Consider the following 18335-nt stretch of genomic DNA (forward strand, 5'->3'; position numbering starts at 1 on the left):
CGCACAGTACACGGGCCTCAAGAATTTCTCCTCCAAAGAAATTCTAGCCGCCGCGGCTGGGATCGAACCCGCGTCTTTTGGGTCAGCAGCCGGGCACCATAGCCACTGAGCCACCGCGGCGGCTCAAGTGAACAAAGGGTTGGTTTGTTCCTACTTGTTGAACGCAACCTTTATTTGAATACCGGTTCCTCGAAACTGGTTTTGCATGTCCCGAATGAGTCGAGGTAGCGAATGACACTCGTAGGTCACAAAAACGCCGTTCTATATGTTAGTTTTTTTTTATTGAAACGTCTTCCTCGCTTTACCTGGTCCATTATTTCAGTGTTTTAAATATAGGCAGTGTTCTCGCATCGCGCTCATCTTTACAGCGTTGTAATATTGTTTAATAAAGTGCTGTTCAAGGCTGATTAATTTCGTCCAGCGGACACCGTTCACACAGGGGAAACATACGAGAAACAATGCAAGAGATGCCCATAATATTCCGTCAGTGCCCTCGCGCAAGAGCTAACATAAATGATAAAGGGAGAATCGAGCTCGATTATGTTGAGGCTATGCGTTTATCATTCGCGTCCCCCGTGAATCTTTGTGTGTCGGCCAGATAAGATACGATAATTGTTTCGTTCACCCTGTCCTCGATTGCATCAGTCTACCTACGTACACTCAGATGGCCGCGTTTTATTAGGTAGCATGTATTTAATGACTGCAGCACTTCGTATGAAAAGACCGAGAAAGGCTGGAAGAAAAAAATAAACGAGAACAATGAAGAAATTGAAATTGGTTGAAAAAGCCAGGCAGCATAGCTTGAGAACACGATTGGAAACTCAATTCACGGCATGCCTGGGCCCATACGAGTCAACAAAGGTGGACAGCGAAATGCCGAAATGAAAGAAACGTCCGTCTTCAAAGCGAAAATCATTCCGTCAGAGGCATTTCGAAAAGTTTGGTGTGGTTTATTAGGGTTTAACATCCCAAAGCGACTCTGGCTATGAGGGACGCCGTAGTGAAGGGCTCCGGAAATATCGACCACCTGGGGTTCTTTAACGTGCACTGACATCGCACAGTACACGGGCCTCTAGAATTTCGCCTCCATCGAAATTCGACCGCCGCGGCCGGGATCGAACCAGCGTATTTCGGGTCAGCAGCCGAGCGCCGTAACCACTAAGCCACCGCGGCGGGGCAATTAAAAGAAAATCATTTTCACTTTAGCATTTTTCTTCGATTTCAAATCCACCTCATCCTTATGGCTACTCTTAACGTATCTCTTCAGCGTGAAATCGCCCGTTAATTCATCGTTCATCGAAACCCACTGCAGTATTATAGTGTGTATGGAGTTGATTTTAGCGGTACACAAAACATAGGGTGGTCGAGATTGCTCAGGAGCCCTTCTTTCCACTACGCGGTGTCTCTTAGCCCAGATATATTCCAAGCCTGTATACATTCCGCACGAATGCACATCATCGCATCTTCAATCGTCTTTTTCTGCAAACAGCGAAAGTCTGGACTTATCTGCATAAAGAAGCGGTACACCACTTTAGCGCGACGAATCTCAGGACCGCTATTGAAAACCTTCTCTTTTGAAGCCGCCCACCCTTCATGTAAATCCCCTGCCCAGGCATTTGATAAATAAACAAATGAATGAATGAATGAATAAATAAATAAATACATAAAAATAAACAAACAAACAAATAAATAAATAAATAAATAAATAAATAAATAAATAAATAAATAAATAAATATTTTCTCCTGCCACAGCACGAGAAAGTGACTTAGGTGCTAGCACAAAAAACGCACACATGTAGTGAGAACAGCGGATCATCTTATGTGTTGGGGAAAGCAACACCTGCGATACGTATTGGTTTGACTGCCTCTGGGAGCAGTCGGTATTTCGAATCGTATTGAAATAATTGACCTAACTTATCCATCACGTTGCCGACAAGCTCCTGTCACTTTTAAAGACAGCTGGAAGAGTGATTCGACGTTTATTATTTTCAGCTCTGTCCCTCGTCGGCAGCTGTCCAGGGATTGCAGGGGCGCCGTGGCTTCGCATGCAACGAAATGTCCAGCTTATTTTTAGCTTGGCGATTTCAGCAGGGCGAGGTCCTTGCTCTCAATTGCTCGACCTAATTCCAAGCCCTTTAATTTGTCACTTCGTGTTTCTTTTTATTCGACAAGACTGAATGTTGCGAGATTGCTTAAAAACAAAACAAAAAAACAAAATGAACTCATGCTCGGGCACAGGTCGCAGAGCTGACATGCGAACCTCAGGCTGCCCAAAGAAAAGAATACGGCTTGGAACGATCACAGCCGTTCCGGTCTAGCCCCACAAGCCAGCTGCGATCGTAGTGTTCGTTCATGTGAGCTGTAGCGTCATGAAGCGCCCTATGGAGCACAAAACGCTTGTTCCGCTGTCAGTAAGGACTCGGTGTCACAGCTGGCTGCTTGTTGCACCAATAACTAAAAAAAAAAAAAACAGGCATACGTGTGCTTGCTTGCAACCAGTTTTTATCTTGTTCTGCGGACCGGAAACCAAGGAGAGATATTGCATATGGGCTTCTCGAAAAACAACAAAGGTCCGTATCTCATGTAAGCTGTTGGATATATGACCGCCGGAGCTACATTTAAGAGGTTTCGTAAGCTTACATGAAACCTACGTAAACAGAGTGACTGGTGAAAGTCTCATCTTTGAGCCTACCTCACTTAAGTTGCTTTAAATATATTCAATGTTCTTGATTTTATACATGTTATTTTACGCATGTGATGTCGTGCGGCATCACACGACTCGCAGAACAGGCTGGTGACAGACCACAACTTCTAAACAAAAGGGGTCGGTAGAGATCTGCAATACGACGTAATGTGACCACTCATGAGCAACATGACAGCTCTGCAGCGGTCACCAGCGCCTGACGCAGGCGGTATGCTATGACGTGCACGACCACAGATGCTTGTCCTGTTGGTGGGAGTTTAATCTTTTTTTTTTATTCGAGATGTTTGCCATTAGGCATAATGTAACAGGGAAAGAAAGTTTAACCTAAATTTGAAACAACAAATAATTACTACGTGGCAGCCGCCATCACCGCGGATGTACTCGCGTTTTCTTCTCGTTTACTCTCTACAAAAGAAAAGTAGTCCAAACTCGGCATACTCAAGGTACGCGGGATGTTTCGACTGTTAGTGGTTACGCGGCACTATACCGCAAGTGATTTAAGAGTACCCGTACACAGAGAAGTAACATTTGGAAAAAGATACATTAACCCCTTAGGGACCAAGAAAAATCGAATGGAGGGATTTTCTTAATCTTTAGCAGCATAATGCTCTCTTATAAAGAAAAAAACAGATTACTTAAATTTTGTTAGGATTAATTCATTCGTTCCGAAGTTACGCAAGCGTACATTTTATAGTACGCCGTGTCTTCCCCATAGCACATGTGGCTACTGCGCTCCACTCTTGCTTGGGGGCGTGAATTTTGTACGCTGGGGGCTAAAGGGTTAAGCCAGGGTTTTTACAAACTACGGCAAATAAAAAAACAAAAAACTAGGAACTGTTATGTCCCTGCATTATCTGACGATCTTAGTGCCGATATGTGCAACACTGAAAAATAGAAAAGTGGTGAAAATCATTAATAGTGCTCTGCAACAATGCAAGAATGACATGTCTGAACCATTGCTTCTTTAGTATTTTTGTACCCTATGTGTCCGGTGTTCTTTTATGTGCTTGTCATGTATTCCAGCCTTTTCCTTTTCCTTTTGGATTTGATTTTTTCTTTTTGTCGGGCAGGACGGGGTCCTGCTAACTGGTCATTGCATTGCGTAAAGGTTGTGACTTTGTAACTGATGTATCCACCGGCTACCAGGTCAACCAATAAGCGCGTGACCAGCTGACCTATGTGTATGAAAACCTGACGAATAGGTTTGGTTTATGGGGTTTAACGTCCCAAAGCGACTAAGGCTATGAGAGACGCCGTAGTGGAGGGCTCCGGAAATTTCGACCACCTGGGGTTCTTTAATGTGCACTGACATCGCACAGTACACGGGCCTCTAGAATTTCTCCTCCAAAAAAATTCAACCGCCGCGGCCGGGCTCGAACCCACGTCTTTCGGGTCAGCAGCCGAGCACCATAACCACTGAGCCACTGCGGCGGCCTCGACTAAACTGCACAGTATTGTAAACTGCGCAAAGCTTTAACAATGGTGTCTCTTTGACCCACTTCCAACTTCCACCCTTCACAAGCGCCATCCTCCATCCCTTGCCTATCTTTATCCTCCAGAAAATTTGTCGCGTGTATGAAGCCTCGGCCGACAGTAAAAACAGCCCGTAGAGTAAAAGCATCAAAATAGACATAGACGGTAAATAAAACTGCTATCGCAGTGTTACTGCATCATGTTTCACGATCGTTCTGCGAATTAAACGTTCTCCATTCTATGCATTGTAGGATCAGTCAGTGAAGAAGGTATTCATGATTCGTAAATTATTTAGCTCTACTAACTCTACTAATAACTATCCCCTGCTATTCCTAGAGTCTATGCCATTGTCGCCCACTGCCTGACCTCCAGCCTGCTTCTTGTCTACCTTGGCGTTGAAGTCGCCCACAGGTACTGTGTATTGTGTTTTTACTTTAATCAATGTCGATTCCACTTACCCCTGGAAGCTTCCAACGATCTTCCCCTCCGATCCCGACGATCAGGAACTCGAATTCACTTCAGCTTACTCCTTCAAAGACATTGTTTTACTTTATCAACTTGGGCATGGTTTTTATCCCCGCCCGTGTGTCCTTCAAAGGCGGAGGAGCGGCTTCTGCATCGCCGTATACCAATACTTTGCTGTGCCCAGCAGCTCTCAAACACTTCGACCCTTCTTTCTCGGGCAGCTGTCCACACTGTGTGGAAAAGTCTTCGGACATCTACCACATGGTATGGGCCTGCCCCTGCAACCCTGCTATCCCCCCTCACCCCAACCCAACCTGGGAGGACTGGGAGGCGACCCTGCTCGGCTGCTCTGACCTGCAGGCCCAACGGACCTTGGTCGCGCGAGCCCGGCCGGTGGCCGAAGCCACTGGGGTCCCGAACTAGAGACCTGTACTTGTAAGGGCTGGGCCCCTCTGGGCCAGCTCATGCATAACCTCCTGAGGTGTATCTGTACATTTTTTCCACCACAACCATTCAAAGCCTTCCCAGATTATGCTGGTCCGGAAAACACGCAGCTCGACTCCCCGATTACTGTGGATGAGGTTAGGGCAGAGATTGCCAGGCTAAACTGTAAATCCGCCTCTGGCCCAGATGCAGTATCCAACAAGATCCTCCGCAACCTAGATGAACAGTCGCTACAATCACTAACTGAGTATATGCAGAAATGCTGGTCGGAGGGCTCAATCCCACAAATATGGAAAACGGCAGAGATCATTCTCATTCCAAAACCTGGGAAGGCACTCAGCCTTGAGAACCTCAGGCCAATTTCGCTCACATCTTGTGTGGGTAAGCTCATGGAGCACGTAGTTCATACCCGCCTCAACCGGTTTATGGAGGAGAACGAGCTTTACCCCCAAACCATGATTGGTTTTCGACCAAAACTTTCTACGCAGGATGTAATGCTTCAGCTCAAACATCAGATTATTGAGGCAAAAACGCGGGACACCAGAATAATTCTTGGACTCGACCTGGAAAAGGCCTTTGACAATGTCATACATGATGCGATCTTGGAGAACCTTCATGAACTCGGGGTGGGAGCCCGCACCTTCAACTACATCCGCGACTTTCTCTCAGGTAGAAAGGCGCATTTTCAAGTAGGAGGTCTCCACTCGCGTGACTTCCCCCTCGGCAACAAGGGTACCCCGCAGGGATCGGTCCTGTCACCCTTTCTCTTCAACGTTGCAATGTTGAAACTTCCACACCAATTAGCGCAGATCCCGCAACTCCACCACAGCCTCTATGCTGACGATATCACCTTGTGGACCGCCGAGGGCAGTGATGCCGAAATCGAAGAGAGACTCCAGCGTGCCATCGATATCGTGGGGAGCTATGTAGACCCCAGGGGGCTGCGGTGCTCTCCAGCCAAATCTGAATTTCTCATATACCGCAAAATCAGATCCCTTGCGCAACCCCCACCGGCCATCGAACTCAGTATTCGTGGAGTCCCCATTCCTCGAGTACCCAAAATTAAAATCTTGGGCCTAATTCTACAAGAACACGGCTTCAATGGTGACGTAATTCAGAAGCTTCAGGGAACCTCGCAGCAAATTATGCGACTCATTCGCCGCATTAGTAACCGCCACTCGGGCTTGAAGGAAAGCAATACTCTCCGTTTAGTACAAGCCTTTGTGATCAGCCGCATCGCTTACGTATGCCCTTACCTACATCTCAAGTCAGCTGAAAAAGAGAAAGTGGAAGCCATAATCAGAAAATGCGTCAAACAGGCAGTTGGGCTACCCATGCACACAGCGACTGAGAAAGTCTTAGGTCTCGGTCTTCATAACACCCTAAGTGAGATTATTGAAGCGGTAACCGTCTCGCAGTACGAACGACTAACGGCCACCCCAACTGGCAGACACATTCTGTCCACACTCGGCATAACATACGAACGACAAGGCGGACCAACAACTGACCTTCCCAAACATATACGCCAGCTTCTGGTCATTCCTCCACTACCTCGGAACATGCACCCCGATTTCCACGCTGAACGTCGTGCAGAGAGAGCCAAATCATTAGGCAAACGCTTCCTTAATGATACCTCTGTGGTATATGTTGATGCAGCAGATTCTTCGGCTGACAAGATGGTAGCTGTGGTCACCACGGAATGTGGTACACTCATTACGGGGGGCACTATACGCACTCAGCACACACATGTTGGAGAAGAAACAGCCATTGCTCTAGCCATTGCGGGATCCTCGGCAGAAACCATTGTCAGCGACTCAAAATTGGCAATACGTAACTACACGTTTGGAAGAATCTCTCCACAAGCGGCACGGATTCTGCTAAATTATCAGCCCACGCGGCGCATTCGCCTAATCTGGACGCCTGCTCATGCCTCCCTTGCTGGTAATGAGGCGGCTCATAACCTAGCTCGAGAACTATCCCGCCGAGCTGGGTCGTGCAGTACACCCGCCCTATACTCCGGCAAGGACAGGTTGTTTTCTTACAGAGAAATCCTGCAGCACTACAGGCTTGCAAGACTCAGATTTCCCCCAGCAGATAAAACGCTTTCCAAGCAACAGGCGAAAGCCTGGCGTAAACTTCAAACTAAAACCTATCCAAATCCCCAATTGTGTAGCTTCTATTCGGATGGACTGTACTCAGACAAATGCAAAAATTGTGATGCCAAAGCCGATCTAAATCATATGATCTGGAACTGCCCGCAGTCCCTACCCGCGAGTCGCTTCATTACCGACTCTGATCATTGGGAGGCTCTATTGCTCAGCGCTGACCCGGGGACACAGATCAAGCTCCTCCAGCTGGCTGAAGACGCCGCCGCTGCCCAAGGGATAGCGGCCGACGTTTAAGCGGGGGGCGACTTCGGGTCGCTCCTCTATATCCGCTGGAAATAAAGTTCCACCACCACCACCACCACAACCATCCAACGATCTGGTAATCATGGCTGAATGCAGGCCTGCAGCCCGACGATGTCTTCGAGAGACGTGTATACTGGTTGGTCAAGTGGGCTTCCCGGAGCTCCCGAAATGCTCAGCCCCAAGAGGCGCTGGTTGGAGGTGTTCATGTCCAGGCCCCCCTTCAAATTTCCGCGGAGGATGACTTCAAGTGCATCCTCGTCTTGGTTGTGCAAGTGGAGGTACGGAGTCGAATATAGAATTCGACAGGGTACAAATGCATGCGCCAGCCGCAAGGCGTCCTTGCATCGTACCCCCCTCCCACGCTTGTTAGAAACCCGGCTAATCGTCTGGCCCACTTGCTTCCCCACCTTACAGAGTTTGTCCAGCGTCGTTTATGACCGACTGTCTTGATGTATGAAAAGCCCCATTACCCGGACTTCGATATGTTCAGGGATTGGACCTGTCTCAAGAGTGAGTGAGTGAGTGAGTAGAAACTTTATTGATTTATAAGATTTAGCCTGCGGTGGAGGTCTTCTTCAAGTCTTCTCTTCAAGTCTTGAGGTTGCCTCCTAGCCTTGGGTGGTCCCCTAGTCCAGGGCTCCACTGAGTCTGGCCACCTCGCTTGCGTGTGCTATGAGTGCCCTTTGGGCCTCTAGCTCGCAGCTGGTGAGCCGGCTCTCCCATTGCTCCGCACTTGGTGTGTCGTGTTTGTGGAACGATATGTTTCTGTCGCATTCCCATGTTATGTGGTATAGTGTTGGCCTCGCTTCGCACCAAGGGCATGTGGCGCGGTATTGTGTCGGGAACATCTTGCTTAGTATATATAAGTTGGGGAAGGAGCCTGTCTGTAGCTTCCGCCATTTTGCGGCTTCTTCCTTGCATAGCTCTTTGTGTGGTGGGGGGTATTTGTATCTTAGCCCCCTGTATAAACTTAGTGTTTCAGAGTACCCAGCCCCTAGGCTAGTCCAGAGCTCCTCCGGGGCTTGTGACCCCCCAGCTCGGATAGTAAGCCCTCGAGCTAGTTCGTCCGCCCTTTCGTTGCCCCAGACCTCCGCGTGGCCTGGTATCCAAATTATGTTATGTTTCTCTCTCCTCCCCGAGGGTGTCCCCTCGCTGAGGATCCTGAGTGTCGTTTTGCCTACCCTTCCTTTTGTGTAGTTTCGACACGCTTCTTGTGAGTCTGTTAAAATATTCAAGGGTCTCCCCTTTCTATCCCCCTCCCTCATTGCTAGGGCTATCACTATCTCCTCCGCCTCTGCTACATTTGATGCCCTGGCCGTGAGGCTCGTTATGTGTTCTCCCTGGTGGTTGACGACTACCGCCACCATTTTATTTCCTCGTTCACCATAGTACGGGGAAGCGTCGGTGTATACCGTGCTGTCCCTGTGCCCTATTGTTTTTTCATAGTATTCTGCTCTGGCTCTCCTCCTGCTGGCATGGAGGTTTGGGTCCATGTTGCGGGGGATGGGTTGTACGCTTATGTTTCTTCTTAGTGCGTCTGGTATGTTTGCCCTGTTGTTGTGATGGTTCTCCGTCTCCCGACCCAACCTAGTCAGAAGTGCTCGTCCGGTTCTTGTGTCGCTGAGTCTTTGAAGTTGTGCCTTTATTTGGCATTCACTCAGCTCTTCAAAAGTGTTGTTTAGCCCTAGTTGCATTAGCTTCTCGTTGGACGTGTTCCTTGGTAGATGTAAGGCTACCTTGTACGCTTTGCGAAGGATAGCTTCTGCTTGCTCTCTTTCAGCTTTGATGGTTACGTGGTATGGTAGTGAGTATGTTATTCGACTGACTATCAGGCTGTTCACCAGTCTGATTGTGTCTTCTTCCTTCATGCCATGCCTTTTGCTGGCTACTCTATTTATCATTCGGCCTGCTTGCTCCGCCGCTTTGCGTAGCAGGCTGAGTGTGTGGCTGCATTTCCTGCTACCTTGCAGCCACATACCGAGTATTCTTATCATTCTTTGTTCCGGTATGTTCTGCCCTTCTAGTTTCACCTCGAGGTTAGCCTCTGTAGGGTGCCTTCCTACTCTGAGAAGTTCGGACTTTTCGGTGGAACACCTTAGTCCCCTCTTCTTCATGTATCCTTCAATGCAGGTGGCTGCCGCTTGTAGACTTTCTTCTTTGCTTCCTAGCGAGCCTTCGCTGGTCCATATGGTGATGTCATCCGCATACATTGCGTGTCTGATTCCTTGTATCTGGCTGAGCTCTTTGGCTAGGATGATCATTGATATGTTGAAGAGCACTGGTGATATCACTGAGCCCTGTGGAGTTCCCCTGCATGGTGTTTGAAAGACCTCGCTTCGTAGGTCTCCCAAACCCACCGTTGCAGTTCTGTTTGTGAGGAAGCTTCTCACGTAGTCGTGTGTTTTCTTTCCGCAGTTGGGGGCGTTGATGCCTTCCATGATTGCTGCGTGGGATACGTTGTCGAAGGCCCCTTTGATGTCCACGGCCATGACTACGTTTTCCCCTTTGCTTGGCATTGTTTCTAGTACTTCTTCTTTGAGCTGAAGCAGCACGTCTTGGGTCGATAGATGTTCCCTGAAACCGAACATGGTGTTGGGGTACCATCCTCCGTCTTCTAGGTGTCTTTGTATTCTTTTAGTGATGATTCTTTCGAAAAGCTTGCCCAGACACGATGTTAGCGAGATAGGTCTGAGATTTTCTATCTGCAGTTTTTTGCCTGGTTTGGGTATCATAACGACTTCCGCGTGTTTCCACTCTTTCGGAACCGTTCGGCTCCATTTCGGCTGTGCACTTGGTGAGGGGCGTATGTGGAGGAGAACACAGATGTAAACGTACGGTAAAGATAAAATTGGTTTTTAAGCATGAAATGCTTTTAAGGCGGAAGCCTTTAATGTTTCATCGCTGTAAGCAGCAGTTGTCGATAGAAAATGTCACGCTTTTCAATTGGTGGAAACGGTCGTGACGTCACAGTGCGCGAATTTCAAACGGGGCCAATTGTACTTTGGCTAGTAACCATGCAACCAATTGAAGGGATCGTATAGTGATGCTCCAAGTAAGTGGGACTGAGCTTAGTTAATTGCTTAATTACCCAATTAGCCTAATTATCTTTACTAGTAAGGCCATATAAATAAATAAAACCGATTAAGAAATTGGTCGAGCTCAGGAATCGAACCCCTGTCTTCGGCGTGAGAGACGAGCATGCTATCCACTTCGCCATGCCAGCTCGATGGTTTGGAATGAACAAAGGCGCGTCTAGTGAATACGGTGTCTTCACTCACTCTCATCCTCCTCCATTCCCTTCCGGCGAGGTTTAGGTGTCCACCGACAAATGAGAGACAGACAACGTTACTAGATCTAGTAACGTTGGAGACAGATACATTTCCTTTCCTCAAAAACCAATTTACCGACGAGCGAGGCGTAGAACCGAATGGGCGATGGCGTTCTATGGACTACTTCTCGGTGGACACCTGAACCGCACCGTAGAGGAAGGGAGGAAGTGGGAGTGAAAGAAGATAGATAAAGAGGAGCCGTAATGAAGAAAATGAAAATTGTATTTAAGGAAAGGAAATTACGCAGTAACTGTGTCACAAAATTCAGGGGGGCACTTTTTTGACCTAAAGTGTGGTCACTGATGTGTGGTTAAGATGTTAAGCTTCGCCCCTAAGAGTGGAACGCGACAGCGTCTTGCAACGCTGCCAAGTGAATTACTGCGCCATTTCCTTTCCTCAAAAAGCGTTGCGTTCAAAGAGCAAGGCATCGCGCCGAACGGGTGGTGGCGTTCCGTGGTCTCCCTGGCAGCGCTACAACGCGCTGTCGCGTTCCACTCCTAAAGGCGAAGCTTAAGCGTCATTAATTAGCAGTTAATTAGTATTCAGGCATTAATCAGTAATTAACCATTAATTAGTGATTTGTCATCACTTAGTAATTAGTACTCAATTACATGTGACGCCACCAGTGTCACAGAAACAGCGAAGGTGGTGCGGAAAACGCTTCCGCCTCTACCCACTTTAGACAGTCAAAGTGCCCCCTGAATTTTTAGCTCCAGTTGTCGGCAGTGTGGTGACGTCACGCCGAGACCGAGAGCCAACATCCGGGCACTGAATTCCACTCATCCGGGCACTGAAACGAGAGCATCCGGGCACCGTACGAGATTTAACGAGACTCTCTAAGCCCTCCTACAGTACCGGCATACAAGAGCCGGTAGCTTCGCGCCGAACGGGTAGTGGCGTTCCTCCCTTCCAGTACGGTGCAGTTAGGGGGTCCACCGAGATGACAGAGAATTACTGCGCCATTTCCTTTCCTCAAAAAGCCTTGCGTTCAAAGGGCAAGGCATCGCGCCGAACGGGTGGTGGCGTTCCTCCCTTCCTGTACGGTCCGATTCGGGTATCCACCGAGATGACAGAGAATTACTGCGTAATATCCTTTCATTAAAAACCGTCGCGTTCGAAGGGCAAGGCATCGCGCCGAACGAGTGGTGACGTTCTGTGGACTGCCTGGCAGCGCTACAACACGCTGTCGCGTTCCACTCCTAAAGGCGAAGCTTAAGCGTCATTAATTAGCAGTTAATTAGTATTTAGTCATTAATCAGTAATTATTCCCTAGTTAGTAATTTGTCATTACTTCGTCATCAATTATGTGTGACGTAATCCAGTGGTGACGTCACCAGTGTCACACATACTTCGTCTCACAAGATGTTTGCAGCACTACGGAAGGTAGAGCTCTCTCGTCCAATCAGGGCTGCAGAAACGCAGAAAATAGTCCCTGAATATTTGAGGAGTGTATGACTATTAATCAAAACAATAAGCATTGCAACTAAAAACATGATTTGGACAGGTATATTTAAATGGTGGGGAGTGTTTCAATCACTGGTGAAATTACCAGACAAAGCCCGTACGGACACAGCTCTGCGGAGGCCTGCTGCGAGGTAGTGATGCGTCGCCAATTTCCAACATGGCGTCGGTCGAGTCTGTTGTGTCTCCTGTGTGCTCTACACCGACAGTGCGCTGTTTCCCCAAGCAGGCGAAGCAGGTGGCTTTAAATGTTCTTGAAGCGCTTCGCGTCGAGTGCGGGGGCAGTTGGAGTACAAATGCACTCATCAAGAGGACGGCAAAACTCACGCAGGTGAGCGAGTGAACGCTTTACAAGTGGATGACGGAGACGTTGAACGCGGGCCGAGTGTTGTCACCGAAGAAGCGTTCTGGCGGAAGAGGCCGCGAGCGGACGAAGAAGCTGGACGATTTTGACCTGAGCGTGTTGCGAAGGGTGGTACACACCTTTTTCCAGAGAGGGGAAATTCCAACTATCGCGAAGGTGGTTGCGCATTTCGAATAGGACGAAACGCTACCGACCATGTCCGCAGCGACAATGCAGAGGATGTTGAAGAAACTTGGCTTCCGATACAAGTTCCGATACAAGAAGCGCTCTCGGAATGCGATGTTAATCGAAGCGACGCACATTGTGCAGTGTCGCCGCCGGTACCTGCGCCAGATAGCGGAGCTGCGACGCCAGGGTAGGCATATTTTCTTCACCGACGAAACGATTACTGATATTTACTGCGACGCGACAACAGAGGAACTGATGAGAACAGGTTGCGACAAAAAAAAAAAAGTGGGGCTATAGTGCCTTTGGAACGGGCGTCCGCCTGTCCAAAAACAAACCAAAAAAAGAATAAAAAGACATCATGCGCCACCTGCTAGAGGTAGAAAGAAGCCACCTGGACATCAGGTGGATCGAGCCACAGGCGCGTAGGAACACACTAATGTAGTGCGCGCCATCCTGATTGGACGAGAGAGCTGTACCTTTCGTAGTGCTGCAAACATCTTGTGAGACGGAGTATAGGCAAAGTGGTGCGGAAAACGCTTTCGCCTCTACGCACTTTAGACAGTTTCGAACGCGCTGCATATACATTCTTGTCAGGCCTGCGTCCCGAACCACCGTTTATAAACGATGTCCCGAACCCTGGATCTCCCGGTGGCTACCTCTAATGCCAAACTCAAGGCATTGGGGGTGCTAAACTCCTACCAGGAGCTGCGGGAGGCCCACCTCGTGAACCAATACACGCGGCTCACGCAGACGGCTCCTGGGCGCCGCCTGCTAAACCGCTTACACATCCAACACGACTGCACTCCAGAGGAGGCGGAGCGTATCCCAGTACTATGGCGCCATATGCTCTGGGTCTCCCCGCTCCCCCGTAACATGGACACCGACATGCATGAAAACAGACGACAAGCGCGGGCTCGGGCTCTTGAGAGACAACACGGCTCCCGACCCGGTGTATATTATGTTGACGTAGCAGGGCCATCGCCCACGGGATTTTACTCGGCCGCTGTCGTTCACCAGGAAATGCACGTTGATGGACTCTCCTTTCGAGCCCCGAATTCAATGCGGGCCGAGGAAGTAGCGATAGCGCTTGCTGCCGCCCACGCCAATTCGAGAATAATCATCACGGACTCCCGAAAAGCATGTGAACATTACTTGGCAGGGGAGATCTCCCCCTTAGCTGCTTGTATTCTACGACGGACTGCCACTGATCCAACACCCAAACGAATCATTTGGGCTCCTGGCCACCAGGGCTTACGAGGTAATGAGGCCGCTGACGCGGCTGCCCGAGCGCTTACTCACCGGGCTCCTCATCCCAGCTCTTCTGGCTCGGAGACTAACCAGCCGCTGCTGCGATTCAGGGAAATATTAACACATTATAGCGACAACCACCGCCTTTTCCCGGCCCCTGCAAAAGGGCTGAGTAAGACGGAGGAGCGAACTTTAAGGCGCCTGCAGACAGGTACTCTACTCTGTCCTGCAATAATAAAAAATTAGGAGTCACTTTGGCGACTAAAGTGGTGCAAGGCGAAAGCCTGAATACAGCATTCTGCCACGAATGTGGTTGTGGATGATGATTCAAGTGCTGCCAGCGAATGACGCGTCCATTGGCTGTCTGCGTGTGTTACTGATGTGTGGTTAACATGTTAAGCTTCGCCTGTAAGAGTGGAACGCGACAGCGCCTTGCAACGCTGCCAGGGAGTCCACAGAACGCCATCGCCAATTCGGCTGAACGCCTTGCTGGACGGTAAATTTATTTTTTTGAGGAGAGGAAATGTATCTCTCTCGCATATCTGGGTGGACACCTGCACCTCGCCGTAAGGGAAAGGGGGAAGATGGGAGTTAACGAAGACGCCGTATTAGCTAGACGCGCCTTTGTTCATTCCAAACCATTCAGCTGGCATTACGGAGTGGCTAGCGTGCTCGTATCGCACTCCGGAGACCCTGGTTCGATTCCCCAACTCGACCAATTTTGTTCTCGGTTTTATTGATTTATGCGGTCTAACTAGAAAGGTTAATTAGGCTATTTCATATTTATATTATTGTATTTCTATCCATCGTGTTCTGTCATTAACCTGTCAATTGTTGGAACTGTCTGGGATGTTCGACACAACGTATATGAAACGAGCAACGTCGAACTGAGTGGGGAAGTGCGTGGTGGTGGAGCGGACGCGGCTTCGTACTTATCTGTGTTTTCAGCAGCGTATCCTTCCGCGGACGCTGCTGTCGCTGCGACGCGCGTCTTTCTTTTCTGTTCCTCTTTCTTCATTCTCCTCTATCTTAATTAGGCTAATTGATTAATTAAGCAATTAATTAAACTCAGTCCCACTTAGTTGGAGCATCACTATACGATCCCTTTGATTGGTTGCATGGTTACTAGCCAAAGTACAATTGGCCCCATTTGAAATTCGCGCACTGTGACGTCACGAGCATATCGACCAATTGAAAAGCGTGACATTTTCTGTCGACAACTCCTGCTTACAACGATGAGGCATTAAAGGCTTCCGCCTTAAAACATTACGATCCTAACACGGATGGGCGATGCCCACACTGTGGGGAGACCTGTGATATCTTCCACATGGTGTGGGCATGTACTCAAAATCCCCACCTCCCCCCTTCCCCTACCCCTTCCAGAGAGGCATGGGAGACTGCCCTCCTCAACTGCTCCTCGCTTGAATCCCAAAGGGCTCTGGTGAAACGGGCGAGAGACGGGGCCTCGTCGTGCGGTGTCCCGGACTAGGGACGCCGACCATGTAGCGGGGCCACTCTGTGGCTCACAAACTCTTTTTCCCAAAATAAAAGTTTTCACCACCACCACCGTCGTGTCCGCGTACGCTTTTGCATCGTCCTGCATTTCATGCTTACTCTACTCTCGGTTACGGGGGAGGCAGATAATTTTAAGGAAAGGATATGGTGCAGTATCTGTTCCACATATCTCAGAGGACACCTGAACGAAGTAATCTAGTAACGTTGACCTGAACCGCGCCGTAAAGGAATGGATGGATGGATGGATGGATGGATGAATGGATGGATGGAAAAACTTTATTGTCATCAGAACGCATGCGCGCACGATTCCGTGCTAGATGGCCACCAACCCATGGCTGACAGCGACCTGGGTGGCCGACTACACGGGCCTGGTCTGAACGACCGGATCTGAGCTGGCCAACACGGCCTGCCACTGCTCGAGAGAAGGACCACGAATAATATCCACCGGTGGCGGCACTATGCTACAGCTCCATAATATGTGGTCATAGGTTGCCAGTTCCTGACACCATCTGCATCCCGGCTGAACTCGTCCGACTGGCCGAAGCCGCCGCCGAGAGTCAAGACCTTTCGGCCGTCGTCTAAGCTCTTTCTGTTGGACATTAAAAGTTTTCCTATCCTATCCGGGCAGATTTTGTTTAACACGTATGGGTAGAAGAACGATCTCGTCTGCAATCTTCGCCAGACGTATTCTTGTGCCTTTATCAACTGCTTGTCCAGGGCGGGTAAATTCTCCGCTCAAGTTTGTTATGGTTAGTAATGTCGTGGAAGGACGCCAGCCCATCTCTCGTGGACCTCCCCGGAAAATCCGGCTCACCTTCTCGGCTGACGAAACCTCGAGCATTCATGTGAGCCGTATCGTTCCCAGAGTGTGCCGGTACCGAGACAATTTACACCTCCGTAATCCCTCGCCCCTTGGCCCGATTCAGCAATCGTGCCACTGTAACAGATACTCTGCCGCTCGCCAAATTTCGAATGGCTGTTTTTGAGTCGCTGAAAATCAGGTCAGCTTTAGTACTAGCTATAGCTAGCGCTATCGCCGCCTCCTCTGCAGTTTCTGAGGAGCGGGTTTTGACTGATCCAGAGGTGACCAAGCGTCCCCGCCCGTCCACCACCGCAACTGCAAATGCGTCATTGTCCTTATACTCGGCGACATCTAGGTCGGCGACCGTTGTACTTCCCATACTCAGCATGTAAAGCTCTGGCTGTTGCCTTCCTGCGGTCCTCGTGTATATCGGATGCATATTTCTGGGCAAAGGTTTTATGTATAAGCCATTGTGCATTTCTGGCCTCAATTTAATTTTCATGTCCCCGGCAGGAGCATCAACTCCAATGTCGATCCTCTCCAATATGTCCCTTTCTGCTCTCGTTTTTGAAAGCCTACTGAGTTGCATCCCCACGTGCGCCTCCTGCAGCTCTTCCAGTATGTTTTGCACCCCTAATCCCAGCAGCCTTTCGGTAGACGTATTGTTAGGCAACCCAAGGGCCGCCTTATATGCCTGCCTAGTCATAGCCTCCATTTTGGCTTTCTCCGTCACGTCCATCTTCATATAAGGAGTCGCATATACTATTCTACTGAGCACAAACGCCTGTACCAGCTTACACAAGTCCTTTTCCTTTACCGCTCGCTTACGATTGGCGATTCTCCTGTTTAGCCTCACGGTAGCACTGACCGTATCTTTAAGCCTTTCCAAGGCCTCTCTATTCTTCCTGTTAGTCTGCAGATACATACCTATGATCCTGATCGTTTGGACCTAAGCGACCGGTGCTCCGCCCGTTTTCACCTCTAGCGGGGGTGGCGGCAAATAGTGCCTCGCATGTATCCCTCTTGGTTCATCCCTAAGCAAAAAAAAAAAAAAAAGCTCGGACTTGGGCTGAGAGCACGAGAGTCCTGCCTCCCCTGGTAGCTCCTCCACAATATTCACTGCCTGTTGTAGAGTTTCCTGCAACTGCGCGTCGCTGCCCCTGGTTACCCATAGAGTAATGTCATCCGCGTAAAATGTATATTTAAGTCCCGATATCCCTTCCAGCCACGGCGGTATCTTGATCAAGGCGAGATTGAACAGAAAGGGCGATAAAACCGACCCTTCCCCAATGAGAAGCGATCCGATTTAACTTTTCCGACTGCAATCTCCGCAGTCCTACCCTCCAGAAATGATCTGATGTACCGGAAGGTTCTACCCACCGGTCCTATGTTTTATGTTTCTTCATATTGCCTCATGGGTAACATTGTTAAAGGCCTCAGTGAGGTCGAGCCCCAAGATAGCCTTGGTGCCCGCGCCGTACCCAGGATCAATCACGTCCTTTTTGAGCTGTATCATGACGTCCTGCGTTGATAAATTAGCTCTGAAGCCAATTATTGTTTCAAGTATCAGATCCTTGTCCTCCACATATCCTTGCAAAATGTTGAGGACCACATGGTCCATAAATTTGGCCAAGCAGGACGTCCGCGAGATGGGACGCAGATACTCTATACAGACCTTCGTAGCTGGCTTAGGAATAAATGTAATCCTAGCATGCTTCCACTCTGCCGGGTTCTCTCCGGTCGCCCTTGTTCAAGTCCGTGAGCGCCCCCACTGACCTGAAATCCAGGTACCTCAGCATTTTATTAGTAACCCTGTCCGGACCCGCTGCCGACGTAGTACGAAACTGCCCCATTGCAAACTCCACCTCCGCCACCGAAATCTCATTCTAGGTTTCCCTCTCCCGAGTAATCCAGCAAGACACCACCCGCCTCGCCGTTTATGCAACGACTT

At 49.2% G+C, this 18335-nt stretch overlaps 1 pseudogene; it reads right to left on the reverse strand.

The window, feature by feature from the left end:
* Positions 1–15895: 15895 nt before the first annotated feature.
* On the reverse strand, positions 15896–17900 carry LOC149343126 (uncharacterized; annotated as a pseudogene).
* Positions 17901–18335: the final 435 nt, after the last annotated feature.

Source organism: Amblyomma mixtum, chromosome 5 (genome assembly GCF_055824585.1).
Source record: "Amblyomma mixtum isolate Tamu chromosome 5, ASM5582458v1, whole genome shotgun sequence".
Classification (NCBI taxonomy): Eukaryota; Metazoa; Arthropoda; class Arachnida; order Ixodida; family Ixodidae; genus Amblyomma; species Amblyomma mixtum.